At 42.1% G+C, this 14,664-nt stretch overlaps 12 non-coding genes across 12 annotated transcripts; all 12 read right to left on the reverse strand.

Moving 5' to 3' along the window:
- Window positions 1-144: 144 nt before the first annotated feature.
- Window positions 145-217, reverse strand: TRNAT-CGU (transfer RNA threonine (anticodon CGU)). Its single transcript has one exon. It is a non-coding gene; the product is annotated as a tRNA-Thr (tRNA).
- A 372-nt stretch (window positions 218-589) lies between these two features.
- TRNAT-UGU (transfer RNA threonine (anticodon UGU)) lies at window positions 590-662 on the reverse strand. Its single transcript has one exon. It is a non-coding gene; the product is annotated as a tRNA-Thr (tRNA).
- A 372-nt stretch (window positions 663-1,034) lies between these two features.
- TRNAT-UGU (transfer RNA threonine (anticodon UGU)) lies at window positions 1,035-1,107 on the reverse strand. Its single transcript has one exon. It is a non-coding gene; the product is annotated as a tRNA-Thr (tRNA).
- A 132-nt stretch (window positions 1,108-1,239) lies between these two features.
- Window positions 1,240-1,312, reverse strand: TRNAT-UGU (transfer RNA threonine (anticodon UGU)). Its single transcript has one exon. It is a non-coding gene; the product is annotated as a tRNA-Thr (tRNA).
- A 161-nt stretch (window positions 1,313-1,473) lies between these two features.
- Window positions 1,474-1,546, reverse strand: TRNAT-CGU (transfer RNA threonine (anticodon CGU)). The gene has a single exon. It is a non-coding gene; the product is annotated as a tRNA-Thr (tRNA).
- A 3,200-nt stretch (window positions 1,547-4,746) lies between these two features.
- Window positions 4,747-4,819, reverse strand: TRNAT-UGU (transfer RNA threonine (anticodon UGU)). The gene has a single exon. It is a non-coding gene; the product is annotated as a tRNA-Thr (tRNA).
- A 407-nt stretch (window positions 4,820-5,226) lies between these two features.
- TRNAT-CGU (transfer RNA threonine (anticodon CGU)) lies at window positions 5,227-5,299 on the reverse strand. Its single transcript has one exon. It is a non-coding gene; the product is annotated as a tRNA-Thr (tRNA).
- Window positions 5,300-5,431: 132 nt separating this feature from the next.
- On the reverse strand, window positions 5,432-5,504 carry TRNAT-UGU (transfer RNA threonine (anticodon UGU)). Its single transcript has one exon. It is a non-coding gene; the product is annotated as a tRNA-Thr (tRNA).
- A 612-nt stretch (window positions 5,505-6,116) lies between these two features.
- On the reverse strand, window positions 6,117-6,189 carry TRNAT-UGU (transfer RNA threonine (anticodon UGU)). The gene has a single exon. It is a non-coding gene; the product is annotated as a tRNA-Thr (tRNA).
- Window positions 6,190-8,344: 2,155 nt separating this feature from the next.
- On the reverse strand, window positions 8,345-8,417 carry TRNAT-UGU (transfer RNA threonine (anticodon UGU)). The gene has a single exon. It is a non-coding gene; the product is annotated as a tRNA-Thr (tRNA).
- Window positions 8,418-8,789: 372 nt separating this feature from the next.
- TRNAT-CGU (transfer RNA threonine (anticodon CGU)) lies at window positions 8,790-8,862 on the reverse strand. Its single transcript has one exon. It is a non-coding gene; the product is annotated as a tRNA-Thr (tRNA).
- Window positions 8,863-9,029: 167 nt separating this feature from the next.
- On the reverse strand, window positions 9,030-9,102 carry TRNAT-CGU (transfer RNA threonine (anticodon CGU)). Its single transcript has one exon. It is a non-coding gene; the product is annotated as a tRNA-Thr (tRNA).
- Between the last annotated feature and the right edge of the window lie 5,562 nt (window positions 9,103-14,664).

The raw sequence follows: 14,664 nt of genomic DNA on the forward strand, positions 1-14,664 counted from the left end.
CTGAATTTTTCAGTAAATTAACTCAATTAATTCGTCGCAACTTTTACCCTATTGTTTGCATATATGCATATATAAATCAACTATTATTTTTAATTTTTTCAAAATTTGATTGCTACGAGATCTAGTTCATGTAACTTAACAGCAAGGCTCCGACGACAATCGAACTCATGATCTCCTGTTTACGAGACAGGCGCTTTAACCACTAAACCACGGAGCCCGTGCTTTGAAGCGATATTAATGCTGAATTTTTCAGTAAATTAACTCAATTAACTCGTCGCAACTTTTACCCTATTGTTTGCATATTTGCATATATAAATCAACTATTATTTTTAATTTTTTCAAAATTTGATAGCTACGAAATCTAGTTCATGTGACTTAACAGCAAGGCTCCGACGACAATTGAACTCATGATCTCCTGTTTACGAGACAGGCGCTTTAACCACTAAGCCACGGAGATTTTGCTCTGAAACGATATGAATTCTGAATATTCCAGTAATTTAACTAAATTAACTCATCGGAACTTCTACCCTATTGTTTCATTTTTCAAAATTTAATAGCTACGAAAAATAATTCAAGTAACATAACAGCAAGGCTCCGACGAGAATCGAACTCATGATCTCCTGTTTACAAGACAGGCGCTTTAACCACTAAGCCACGGAGCCCGTGCTTTGAAGCGATATTAATGCTGAATTTTTCAGTAAATTAACTCAATTAACTCGTCGCAACTTTTACCCTATTGTTTGCATATATGCATATATAAATCAACTATTATTTTTAATTTTTTCAAAATTTGATAGCTACGAAATCTAGTTCATGTAACTTAACAGCAAGGCTCCGACGACAATCGAACTCATGGTCTCCTGTTTACGAGACAGGCGCTTTAACCACAAAGCCACGGAGCTCTTGCTCGGAAACGATATGAATTCTGAATATTCCAGTAATTTAACTAAATTAACTCATCGGAACTTTTACCCTATTGTTTTATTTTTCAAAATTTAATAGCTACGAAAAATAATTCAAGTAACATAACAGCAAGGCTCCGACGAGAATCGAACTCATGATCTCCTGTTTACAAGACAGGCGCTTTAACCACTAAGCCACGGAGCTCTTGCTCTGAAACGATATGAATTCTGAATATTCCAGTAATTTAACTAAATTAACTCATCGGAACTTTTACCCTATTGTTTTATTTTTCAAAATTTAATAGCTACGAAAAATAATTCAAGTAACCTAACAGCAAGGCTCCGACGAGAATCGAACTCATGATCTCCTGTTTACAAGACAGGCGCTTTAACCACTAAGCCACGGAGCCCGTGCTTTGAAGCGATATTAATGCTGAATTTTTCAGTAAATTAACTCAATTAACTCGTCGCAACTTTTACCCTATTGTTTGCATATTTGCATATCAACTATTATTTTTAATTTTTTCAAAATTTGATAGCTACGAAATCTAGTTCATGTGACTTAACAGCAAGGCTCCGACGACAATTGAACTCATGATCTCCTGTTTACGAGACAGGCGCTTTAACCACTAAGCCACGGAGCTCTTGCTCTGAAACGATATGAATTCTGAATATTCCAGTAATTTAACTAAATTAACTCATCGGAACTTTTACCCTATTGTTACCTCTCCGAGTGACGTATGTCACGGAGAGGTATTACACCGGCCGTGTCTGTCTGTGTGTCTGTGTGTCTGTCTGTCTGTCAGACCCCACGTGACCGCGTTCGCAGTTTACAAATCGGAGCAAACAAATACCCGATTTCCGGAACGCGTTCGCGGTTCACGGAAATTTGGTCATTCATCTACCAACACCAGTCTTTACTAACTGGCTTCTAAGGACGACAATCTGCTAGTCTTTGTCCATCCCACATGGACACTAGTCTGTACGTGCTTGCTTCCAAGCACCACCAACTTCTGTTCTTCGTCAATTTCACCTTGACTCCAGCTTCTATGTCCCACCATCTTCTGTTCTTCGTCAATTCCACATTGACACCAGCTTCTCTACACTACCATCTTCTGTTCTTCGTCAATTCCACATTGACACCAGCTTCTATGCACCACCATCTTCTGTTCTTCATCAATTCCACATTGACACCAGCTTCTATGCACCACCATCTTCAGGCCTTTTGTCCATTCCACATGGACGCCGGTCAGTCCATTCTGGCTTCTTTTCCACCGTCATCGTTTGGTTTCAAGATATACGCGGCGAGCGGCTAGGGTTACGAGAAACGTCTAGCCTCCCAATGGCAGGGCTTCCACCATCGGTTCACGCGAATGCGTTTTTATCTATTATTTGGTTTTAAGATATACGCGGCGACCAGCTAGGGTTACGAGAAACGTCTAGCCTCCCAATGGCAGGGCTTCCACCAAAGGTTCACGCGAATGCGTTTTTATCTATTATTATAATGGAAACGGATCGTATATATACCCCAAAATTTGAAGAAAGCGGGCAAGAAGGGTACCCTTCACTTTAAACGTCAATATTAGCAAATTTTCGAAAGATATTATGAACATTTTTATTTTAAACGATTTAACTATTTTTAAAGTTATTTACTGGCGATTAAAATAATTAAAAATAATTATATTTATTTAAATATTAAAGATAAACCCAAGTACCGAAGTCGTTAAATCATTGCCTCCTATATCTATCAAGGCCCGTGCATTGCGTTATATTTCGTACATTGTCTCTTATATCTTTTTAGGCCCGTGCATTGCGTTATATTTCCTACATTGCCTCCTGTATCTATCTAGGCCCGTGCATTGCGATATATTTTTGAGAACAACAACCAAAATGGGAAGCTCCTCTCAGAACCATAATAATTTGTTTTCTCTGTTATATGAAATGAAAATATGGATAATATTTTCGGCAATTCGATTTGAATGGCTCTTTCTGATGTATCATTCTCTCAGCACTGTTCATAATGGACAGGAACGTAGAGATTCGAGACACTTGGAATTACGATAGTGTTTCAAATCCTCTGTAATGAGGGCTTAACGACTTGGAGTGACTGGAAAGATAGATACACATCCTATTTTTTAGTTGTACCATGCGTACCACAATGTTGCCAGGCGTTTATTGAAGGATGCTTGGGTACTTGGTACAGACTGTTACGTCTACCAAGTTTCCTAGCATCCAAGAATAAATAGGATTCATAGAAGCCAGTGTTATGGGCATGTCATGGGTCAAGTCGTTAAATATATCGACGCAGTTAAATAGCTGATGGCATTATTTTATCCACTTTCTCATTGCGTTTCGAGTGGAAGTTCAACTTTGGCACGGACGACAGATGGCGCTCTTAACCTTCTACCCCCAAAAATCGCTGTTGTCTGCTCGTTTTCCCCTTCCGCGTTTTTTCGTTATAAACTTATGATTTAACGAACTGTTAAGATAAAATTTCATATTTCCTAAGACAGATAAGCTTCTACTCCTTTCATCTTACTCCCAGTTAGATTTAACCTTGTTAAAACATAATCAGATGAATTTGAGTTATAATGTCGTAAAATCCTGTGCATACAGTTACCTAGGAGTGATAGAGACATTTTTACCGATGTCTAGAGATGTTAAGCTTAAGCGAAATTGTTTTACGTTTGAATAAAAATACCGCTTCCAGTAGTGGGTTTATAGTACTCCTTGTTCGTGTAAGATTAGTGTAGCTGTAGAGCGTTGTTGCTGTTTAGTTTATACGCCCCCTAGGCCTATTTGTGAAAGACCTTTTTTACGCACTTTTATCATTCTTTATTTGAAAAAAGTGTTGGCAATGTATATTTTTTAAATATGACGGAATTGCTGTTGGTATGATAGCGCCCTATTTGCTAAAAAAACCTTTTTTTAAACATTTGATTCATTCTTTGATAGAATTTCGAAGGAAGAAGTTAAGTGTTAGATTTGCTCGACTAATTTTGTTCGGCAAATAATATAATTAAGCCTTACGTATTACTGAAGGAGATTGATTTTGCCAACCTGTGTGAGTATTTAAGGAGATTGATTTTGCCATCCTTTGTGAGAACTGAATAATAAAATGGAGGAAGATAATAATTTAAGTAAAGAGGAAATCAGAAAACGAAAGGCAAGGGAAAGAATGAGGGCAAAAAGGTCAGATCCCGAATTTAGGAAACGCGAAAATGAAAGGAGAAGAGCGTTAGCCGCGGAAAAAAAGGCTGTTTCTGGAACAGGTTCTAGCACGCAAAATGTTGGTCCTACCACGAGGCCAGTTGGCCATGATCGTACGAAAGATAATGCATTAAAAAAATGTTCTATTGAAAGTACTGTAGGCGTAGGCATATCTATTAATAAGGAACCCAATAATGTACAAAATGTTAATGCTAATATTAGTGAAATCATCGAAAGCGATGAACAAGTACGAGCCTAGCTTATGTGTGATTGGGTTGTGGCTTCCATGTTTTGGGGACATTTGCTTTTTGTGTGGCGAGGTATGATTCAGCTTTGATATGGACAAATGTTACAAATCATACTGGTAGACTAAGAATACGGTTGAGGTATAGCGAGAGAGTAGAGTTTCCACAGCAATTGAGAGATATTGAAAAGGCTTGAACAATTGACTATTTTAAAATTGAATTCCTGCACTCTCAAAGAATTAAAAAAAGCGATAGATGCATATATTTAGGTTGTTTAAGGGGTAGTGATAGTCATCACCACTCGGAGAGGTAATATTTTGGCTTTCCCAACTTGTTTTATTTTTCAAAATTTAATAGCTACGAAAAAAAATTCAAGTAACATAACAGCAAGGCTCCGACGAGAATCGAACTCATGATCTCCTGTTCACAAGACAGGCGCTTTAACCACTAAGCCACGGAGCCCTTGCTTTGAAGCGATATTAATGCTGAATTTTTCAGTAAATTAACTCAATTAACTCGTCGCAACTTTTACCCTATTGTTTTCATATATGCATATATAAATCAACTATTATTTTTAATTTTTTCAAAATTTGATAGCTACGAGATCTAGTTCATGTAACTTAACAGCAAGGCTCCGACAACAATCGAACTCATGATCTCCTGTTTACGAGACAGGCGCTTTAACCACTAAGCCACGTAGCCCGTGCTTTGAAGCGATATTAATGCTGAATTTTTCAGTAAATTAACTCAATTAACTCGTCGCAACTTTTACCCTATTGTTTGCATATTTGCATATATAAATCAACTATTATTTTTAATTTTTTAAAAATTTGATAGCTACGAAATCTAGTTCATGTGACTTAACAGCAAGGCTCCGACGACAATTGAACTCATGATCTCCTGTTTACGAGACAGGCGCTTTAACCACTAAGCCACGGAGCTCTTGCTCTGAAACGATATGAATTCTGAATATTCCAGTAATTTAACTAAATTAACTCATCGGAACTTTTACCCTATTGTTTTATTTTTCAAAATTTAATAGCTACGAAAAAAAATTCAAGTAACATAACAGCAAGGCTCCGACGAGAATCGAACTCATGATCTCCTGTTTACAAGACAGGCGCATTAACCACTAAGCCACGGAGCCCTTGCTTTGAAGCGATATTAATGCTGAATTTTTCAGTAAATTAACTCAATTAACTCGTCGCAACTTTTACCCTATTGTTTTCATATATGCATATATAAATCAACTATTATTTTTAACTTTTTCAAAATTTGATAGCTACGAGATCTAGTTCATGTAACTTAACAGCAAGGCCCCGACAACAATCTAACTCATGATCTCCTGTTTACGAGACAGGCGCTTTAACCACTAAGCCACGGAGCCCGTGCTTTGAAGCGATATTAATGCTGAATTTTTCAGTAAATTAACTCAATTAACTCGTCGCAACTTTTACCCTATTGTTTGCATATATGCATATATAAATCAACTATTATTTTTAATTTTTTCAAAATTTGATAGCTACGAAATCTAGTTCATGTAACTTAACAGCAAGGCTCCGACGACAATCGAACTCATGATCTCCTGTTTACGAGACAGGCGCTTTAACCACTAAGACACGGAGCTCTTGCTCTGAAACGATATGAATTCTGAATATTTCAGTAATTTAACTAAATTAACTCATCGGAACTTTTACCCTATTATTTTAATTTTTCAAATTTAATAGCTACGGAATCTAGTTCAAGTAACATAACAGAAAGGCTCCGACGAGAATCGAACTCATGATCTCCTGTTTACAAGACAGGCGCTTTAACCACTAAGCCACGGAGCCCGTGCTTTGAAGCGATATTAATGCTGAATTTTTCAGTAAATTAACTCAATTAACTCGTCGCAACTTTTACCCTATTGTTTGCATATATGCATATATAAATCAACTATTATTTTTAATTTTTTCAAAATTTGATAGCTACGAAATCTAGTTCATGTGACTTAACAGCAAGGCTCCGACGACTATTCTAGAGGGCCGGTAGGCCCTTCTAGATAAGAACCCACACCCTCCCGTAATGTTAAAGAAATAATTCACAGATTTTAGGCTTAGCGTCCCATAGAAAAAGCATGGGATTTTTGGTGGTCCACTCCATCGAATAACTCAGAAACTACTGCGAAGTTAAGGTTCGGAACACTTTTGAATTATTAAGCATTTATAGAATGTTGAACTTCTGAAGTTTGATTAAGAACAATTAAGTCTAAGTATTTTATTTTAATTAATTTATAAATCATGTTAAAACCGTTACATATATTACACTGTTTGCATAGCATTTTGTTCAGCTTTTATCGGGTTTGTGGCGCAAAGGATAACGCGTCTGCCTCTGGAGCAGAAGATTGCAGGTTCGAGTCCTGGCAAGATCGGTGTTTATTTTTACAGATCTTTTATTCAACATAAATGAAATAATCCTATAAATACAATGCTTGGATAATTTTATTGTTATGAAGTACGGGCTTGTGGCGTAATGGATAACGCGTTTGCATTCGAAGCAAAACATTGCAGGTTCGAGTCTTGGAAAGCTCGTTGTCTATTTTTGATGAAGAATCTTAGGAAATTCTTAAATAACAAACTTTCAATGAAATGTGCGCGTGCTGGCGCGTGGTTTAGAAATAACTTTTTTTTTAAATCTATACAAAAAGGTCAACTAAACTTAATTGAGTCACCAACCGCCTTTTTATATGAAATAAGTTACCACCCGCCTATCTATGGTGAATTAATTTACACTCCCCTGCCGAATAATTTAAAATTTTAATCTTTCCCATAAAATAATGAGAGGCACTTGGAGTGAGCCAATATGCTCACGAACATCTTACTGGAACATCGAATTAATGAAGTTTGACAAGCATATTATTATTTTTATAATGGATTAATACAAATTAAGGCTGAAGGAACAGATATTATATAAAAAAGACTTGGTTTGCCCAAGCCTTAAAAACAAAACGATAAGAGTTTTTCCATTGTCTGAAGCGCGGATATTATTTTTTTTCTACTGAATTTTAAGGACAATCCGTATTTTACTACTCTTTAGAATTTAATTCAATCGCCTGATTTTACTGCTAATGGATTAGTTTCCTATAAATAAATTGAAATAAAAAATTACTTATCTCAGATTTTTCAACAACAATTCCATTTTCCTGATACTTTTTATCATGCATTTATTATTTTGAGGGATATTGTGTAAATTTAATCAAATTGACTCTTTTTTTTAAATTTCCGAGAATTTTCCTTTCAAAAGGTTTTAAACACATCAAGTTTTCATAATGTTGTCAACTAAATAGCAACTCAACCAACACTTCTAAAATCTTCCCCACAAGTACTGATATACACAGTTCAATAATTGTGACTGTGCTGAAAGAGGAAACGAACCCCTTTATCAAATATAAGAAAGGTGATAACAGCCCCCTTTTGTATTCGAAAAGACCGCATATAATACATTATTAATGAGAGTATTATTTGAAAATTAAAGTACGTTCTTCATTGAAAAGAGAAAATTTCATGATAAAATGTTTCAGGAAAATGGAATTGTTGTTGAAAAATCTGAGATAAGTAATTTTTTATTTCAATTAATTTATAGGAAACTAATCCATTAGCAGTAAAATCAGGCGATTGAATTAAATTCTAAAGAGTAGTAAAATGTGGATTGTCCTTAAAATTCAATAGAAAAAAAATAATATCCGCGCTTCAGACAACTGGAAAAACTCTTATCGTTTTGTTTTTAAGGCTTGGGCAAACCAAGTCTTTTTTATATAATTGAACTCATGATCTCCTGTTTACGAGACAGGCGCTTTAACCACAAAGCCACGGAGCTCTTGCTCTGAAACGATATGAATTCTGAATATTCCAGTAATTTAACTAAATTAACTCATCGGAACTTTTACCGTATTGTTTTATTTTTCAAAATTTAATAGCTACGAAAAATAATTCACGTAACATAACAGCAAGGCTCCGACGAGAATCGAACTCATGATCTCCTGTTTACAAGACAGGCGCTTTAACCACTAAGCCACGGAGCCCGTGCTTTGAAGCGATATTAATGCTGAATTTTTCAGTAAATTAACTCAATTAACTCGTCGCAACTTTTACCCTATTGTTTGCATATATGCATATATAAATCAACTATTATTTTTAATTTTTTCAAAATTTGATAGCTACGAAATCTAGTTCATGTGACTTAACAGCAAGGCTCCGACGACAATTGAACTCATGATCTCCTGTTTACGAGACAGGCGCTTTAACCACTAAGCCACGGAGATCTTGCTCTGAAACGATATGAATTCTGAATATTCCAGTAATTTAACTAAATTAACTCATCGGAACTTTTACCCTATTGTTTTATTTTTCAAAATTTAATAGCTACGAAAAATAATTCAAGTAACATAACAGCAAGGCTCCGACGAGAATCGAACTCATGATCTCCTGTTTACGAGACAGGCGCTTTAACCACTAAGCCACGGAGCCCGTGCTTTGAAGCGATATTAATGCTGAATTTTTCAGTAAATTAACTCAATTAACTCGTCGCAACTTTTACCCTATTGTTTGCATATTTGCATATATAAATCAACTATTATTTTTAATTTTTTCAAAATTTGATAGCTACGAGATCTAGTTCACGTAACTTAACAGCAAGGCTCCGACGACAATCGAACTCATGATCTCCTGTTTACGAGACAGGCGCTTTAACCACTAAGCCACGGAGCCCGTGCTTTGAAGCGATATTAATGCTGAATTTTTCAGTAAATTAACTCAATTAACTCGTCGCAACTTTTACCCTATTGTTTGCATATTTGCATATATAAATCAACAATTATTTTTAATTTTTTCAAAATTTGATAGCTTCGAAATCTGGTTCATGTGACTTAACAGCAAGGCTCCGACGACAATTGAACTCATGATCTCCTGTTTACGAGACAGGCGCTTTAACCACTAAGCCACGGAGATCTTGCTCTGAAACGATATGAATTCTGAATATTCCAGTAATTTAACTAAATTAACTCATCGGAACTTTTACCCTATTGTTTTATTTTTCAAAATTTAATAGCTACGAAAAATAATTCAAGTAACATAACAGCAAGGGTCCGACGAGAATCGAACTCATGATCTCCTGTTTATTATTATTGTTGATGAGGCGGGGCTCACGCCCTAGCACCGATGCCAAAGGCATATTGTGCAACCTCATAATCAGGCCTTGAATAGGCCCGTAGCCGCAGCGTAGCGAAGAATTCGCTCCACCGTAAAAGAGGAGACCCGCGAGGGCTCCACAGTGTGTGAATCATAATGTTCTAGTCTAAGCGAGGCGAAGAAGTCGCACTCGCAAAGTACGTGAGCGGATGTTTCTTCCTTCTCCTGGCACGACCTGCAGAGGGGGTCGTCAGCAAGACCCATCAGATGGAGGTGCCTATTTAGCCGACAGTGTCCGGTCAGAAGACCGGTGGCCAGCCTAATATCCCATCTGCTGAGCGAAATTAGGTCTCTAGCACGAGACCTGCAGGGACCATTGACTAACTGTTTTGTCTGTCTCTGGCCATCCATGTCATGCCAGAGCTGGTTTTGTATGACAGTCATCCTGTCATGCAGGCTCCGTTTGACATGCCCGTAGGGGATGGGGACGGCCGGCTCCGGCCCCAAGAGCTTGGCCTCCGCGCCCCTTTTCGCAAATCTATCGGCTTGCTCATTGCCATAATAACCGCTATGCCCTGGCACCCAGTACAACAGAACCCTGTTGCAGGACGCCAGTTGCGCTAGCAGATCAAGGCAGCTACGCACCAGTTGAGAGGTAATCTGACACTGGTCCAGCGCATTCAGGGCGGCCTGACTGTCAGAATAGATCCTCACAGTCCGTCCTTTATACCCTTTGTTAATGCAGTAGTCTGCGCAATAACAGATCGCGGCAATTTCCGCTTGGAACACACTAGCAAAGGTGCCCAGGCAAGCAGAAAAACCGACCCTTGTAGTTTGGCAGTAATAGCCGGCGCCAGCGCCGGAATCAGTCTTGGAACCATCGGTGAACCAAATAGTTTCACCCCCAGTGCCAAGAGGCAGCAGGTTAGTCCACTCGGCCCGACTGGGAAAGTGGATGCTGAATGGCTTAGTGAAATCAAAGCTGGTAACGGTTTTGTCAGAGCACATCGTTAACGACGGCTCAAGTGCAGCGTACTCCCGAAAGAGCTTCGTATGGCTGTAATCCCAAAGTCTTGGAACCCAACAGCCATTAATGTGGAGCCTGTAGGCCCCCATGACAGCCTCCTCCTCAATGAAAAGATGAAGAGGTAGCATGTCAAGAAGCACCTCCAGGGAAGCAGTTGGGGTCGATCTCATGGCCCCTGTAACACCAATGCAGGCAAGCCTTTGAAGCTTGCGCAGGGCAGCCTGCACCGTCTTCAGCCGGACCCTTGTCCACCAGACAAGTGCCTCGTAAGATAGTATGGGTCTGATGATCCCAGTATAGAGCCAGTGTACAGCCTTGGGGTTGAGGCCCCAAGTCTGGCCGACTGAGCTCCTGGTCCTCCAGAAAAGCATCTTGGCCTTCTTGATACACCGATCAAGATGCGGCTTCCATGTGAGTCTGCAGTCAAAGGTCACCCCCAGGTATTTCACCTCGGAGGACTTTGTCAGGACCTGGCCAAAGAAGGAGATATCATTGAACAGATCCTTAGTATTCTTCCTCGTAAACGGAACAAGGACAGTTTTATCAGGATTAACGGAAAGGTTAACCGCCTGACACCATTGCTCCACGCTAGAGAGAGCAGATCTCATAAGTGTGGTGACAGTATCCGGGAACTTCCCGGTAAAGACTATTGCTACATCGTCCGCATACCCGAAGCAGCTACAGCCCCCAGCACCCCCGAGTCTCTCCAAGAGTTCGTCCACCACCAGGCACCACAACAGGGGGGAGAGCACTCCACCCTGAGGGCAGCCCCGGCTGGTAGTCACCCCTAGAGAGTCCCCAAGGAGGGACGCCGACACCTCGCGGTCGGTGAGCATGGACTTGATCCAGCGGCCAAGAGTGTCGCTGATGCCAAATCTCTTAACAGCTTCAGTAATAACCGAGCTGGAGACCTTGTCAAAGGCCCCCTCAATATCGAGGAAGACGGCCAGTGAAATTTCCTGAAACTCGAATGCCCTGTCCAGGCAATTCGTGAGGCCGTGAAGGGCCGTCTCAGTTGATTTACCTTTTTGGTAAGCAAATTGTGAAGAAGAGAGAGGAGTTACCGAAAGTACCTCGTCTCTAATGTACCTGTCCACCAGCTTCTCCAGGATTTTGAGGAAGAAGGAGGTCAGGCATATGGGCCTAAATGCCTTCGCCTCGAGGTAGGAAACCTTCCCGGGCTTGGGAATAAAGATGACCCTAGATCGCTTCCAATCACAAGGTATGTGACCGAGAGCAATGCAAAGTCTATAGATTTTGCATAACGGAGAGGCGATGTGGTCTAAGCCCTCCTGCAAAAGCCGAGGGAAGACCCCATCGGGTCCCGGAGACTTGTAGGGCTCAAAACAGTTGACAGCCCAACGAAGCTTGGGAATCGTAACAACCTGCCTGGCTACAAGCCAGTCCTCTCTCTTCGCCCTGTGCAGAACAGGGTATAGAGAGTCAGGGTTTGTTGGATTGATTGGAGTGGAGTCAGGGAAGTGGACCTCCAGCATATGCTTGAGAGTCTCAGCCCCAGACTTAGTGTACACACCCTCCTGCAACTTAATAGTGTTAAGACGATGTGTGTTGTCGTGCGCTAGGATCTTCATGACCCTAGCCGTGGCAGGGACATTGGAGACTTGCTCACAGAAGGTCCGCCAAGAGTCCTTCTTAGCAGCTCTAATGGCCCTGTTGTAGGTATTAAGGGACTGCCTGTATCCAGTCCAGTCTCCCGTGCGCTTGGCTTTGTTGAAGAGCCTGCGCGTGTATTTCCGAAGCCGGCTGAGATCCGCATTCCACCAAGGGACAAGCCTCGAGCGGTTAACGGTCTTGAGTGGGCAGTTCCGGTGAAACGACTCAATGATAGAGCTCTCTAAGTCACCAGCAGCCCTATCAAGTTCGTAAGGTGAAGTGAGTTTAGGGGTGTGACCATCTCCGTAGCGTAGGATAAGGTCTTCCTTATAGCCGGTCCAATTGGTCCGTTTTGGATTGCGTACCTCCGTCCCCGCCGGGACAGAGGTAGTCGCGACAGTAAAGCAGATGTGCCTATGATCCGACAGAGACGGCTCAGTAGACACATGCCAGTTAGACACGGAAGACGCGAGGTTTTCCGTGGCTAGCGTGAGGTCAATGACCTCCCTTCTATTAGAAGTAACAAAAGTGGGTTCATTGTTTTGATTAAGAATATGGAGTTTACAACCAACTAAATATTCTAGTAAATCATCACCTCTCCTGTTGCAGTCAGAACTGCCCCACGTGATGTGATGAGCGTTGGCGTCGCAGCCAATGATTAGTTTGTCCCCTCTCCTTTCACATTGATCGACCAAATTGATCACCTCAATTGTCGGGAGAGAGTCCGCGTCGTGGGCAAAGTAAGCAGAGGCGGCCGTGATAGTCAACTTGGCATTCCCAGTGGCCAGGACTAGCTTCACGGCCGCCGTGTCATGGGACGTGTACAGCGGTAGAGAGATACAGCAAAGATCCCTCCGAACCAGAATACACGCCCTAGGTCTAGCAGCAGTATGGTCATAAAATAGTGACCCTGCCGCGTCAAGACCGAGGATTTTGCCATGGCATATCCACGGTTCTTGTATGAGGGCCAGATCAAGACCCTCTATAGCAAACCTCCTGCAGAGTACCGCAGAGGCCGCCTTACTATGGTGCAGATTGATTTGAATCGCACGTAGCGTCCCCATGGTCCTTAAGAGAGGGGTTCAGAAGGGACCTAGCTACACCTCATCAGTCCCGAGAGGGCCAGTGGCACCTCCCCCCCTGACAGGCAAGCTCCCAGTCCCAAGATCCTCCCCCTCACCAGGACCACTAGAACGCTCATCGGCTGAACCCCGAAGGGTCCCATCCGATTCTTCCAGTAGGGTGGACTCATCCATGGAAGAACAAACTTCCGAATGAGCCCCCCCCCTCCCCCTCTGTGCCTAGAGCGACGCCAGAGAGCTCCACAGCGAGATCCCCCATCTCGCTATTACCACCCCCTGCCGCAGACTCGGCTACAGTGGTTTTAGTGGCTTCCGTGTTCTGAAGGAGTTTGAAGGAACCCTTGTCCACTCCAGTGTAGCCCACGAAGCCAGCATTCTTAATGGCGTCCAGCGAGGAGCCATCAATGGACAGTACCCAGTATCGCACTGCCCTGTCCACGTATGTCCGAATGCACTTCCAGTATTCGGTAGCAAAGCCATCGTTAAGGGCCTTTAGGCGCCGGAACAGCACCGCCGGCTCTTTAGTGATCTGGTCTCTGGTGCGGAACATTACCTTAAACGGCTTAGGGAGTTCGCTAGCCCTCATTACTGAGAGCACCGCATCCCCCACCACCGAGTCGGCTATGTTTTCCTTCAACCATTGACCAGTGAACGTATCATCACAGGAATATACCAGGGCCCCGGCCGTCAGGCTAAAATTCGCAAGGCGCGGTAGACGGCTCCCCGAAGGTATCCCATCCAGCGCCCCTAGAATCGCCTTCTGAATAGGGCCCACGTCCTCCTCCGTGATGGCCGCCTTCGGATAGCCTTTTTTAATAATGGCCATCTTCTCGGCGCTGGCAACGGCACTATAGGACTTAGCCTTTTTAGCCGCCGCCTGCGAGGTACTGGGCGAGGGAGTCGAATCCTCCGTTCTAGGCCTCTTCAAATGGGTGTCACGTGTCGCCGCACCCCCAGCGGGGGTGGAGACCGTTCCAGACCCAGATTTGGCCTTTTCCCGAGCAATCTGTCGTTTACGGCGACGTTGCACGGTGCGTTTCGAAGCCTGACCAGTCACACGCACCGACAAATCGGCACGAGTATAGCTGGATACAGGCCCTAGCGTAGTGGTATCAGTGTGGGTTCTGCCCTGAGCAGACCCCTGCACCGTAGGTTTAGTAGTATTGGAGTTGTTTTGATTTGATTTATCCATGGGAATCCCACGAGTAAGGGGGCAAGTAAAAGGTCACCACCCGGTAGTCCCCCACCCGGGTGGAAGGCTAGATACAACGGGGTGTCGCCCGGTGCCCCGAGGGGATCGTTAGCGATACCGTAGTTTTACTTCCCCAGTACCATGCAGCCCTCGGCACGATGCCTCAACACCTTGGCTTGGGAAGGGCGCGTATCCGCTTAGCCCACACAACGTAGTGTTTACAAAAC

This window comes from Phalangium opilio, unplaced genomic scaffold (genome assembly GCF_054372755.1).
Source record: "Phalangium opilio isolate 3A_F unplaced genomic scaffold, DU_Popi_V2 ptg000360l_1, whole genome shotgun sequence".
NCBI classification, from domain to species: Eukaryota; Metazoa; Arthropoda; class Arachnida; order Opiliones; family Phalangiidae; genus Phalangium; species Phalangium opilio.